This window comes from Penaeus monodon, chromosome 25 (genome assembly GCF_015228065.2).
Source record: "Penaeus monodon isolate SGIC_2016 chromosome 25, NSTDA_Pmon_1, whole genome shotgun sequence".
Taxonomy (NCBI): domain Eukaryota; kingdom Metazoa; phylum Arthropoda; class Malacostraca; order Decapoda; family Penaeidae; genus Penaeus; species Penaeus monodon.
In genome coordinates, this window is record NC_051410.1 from 13,355,658 (window position 1) to 13,356,056 (window position 399).

Consider the following 399-nt stretch of genomic DNA (forward strand, 5'->3'; position numbering starts at 1 on the left):
ACTGCACGATTGCTAAAGTAGGTACATCGTGTGTAATCACCAGAGTAAAAGTCGCGTGTGGTCGTTAATCTCATCACACGCATCGGCTGCAGGGTGTAAAGGTACAGCCATCGGACTCGAACCCACTCACCCGCTCACTTGCTCTCGACCAACTTCAACATTAACAAACATAGAGGTGTTCCTAACTTTCCCTTTCAAAAACTCGCAATAGTAATCAATGGTATCTACGATTACATTCATGATCAGTGCATTAGTTAAAGTTGTGCACCGTTGCAAGCATTGCGTTGCATAACTACACATGGCTGACTTCACTATCTGAATTATCAGGCAGGATGCTCGAGGGGAGAGATGGGTGCACAAAGATGGGAAAGGTATGTCATTATATACATACATATTCAA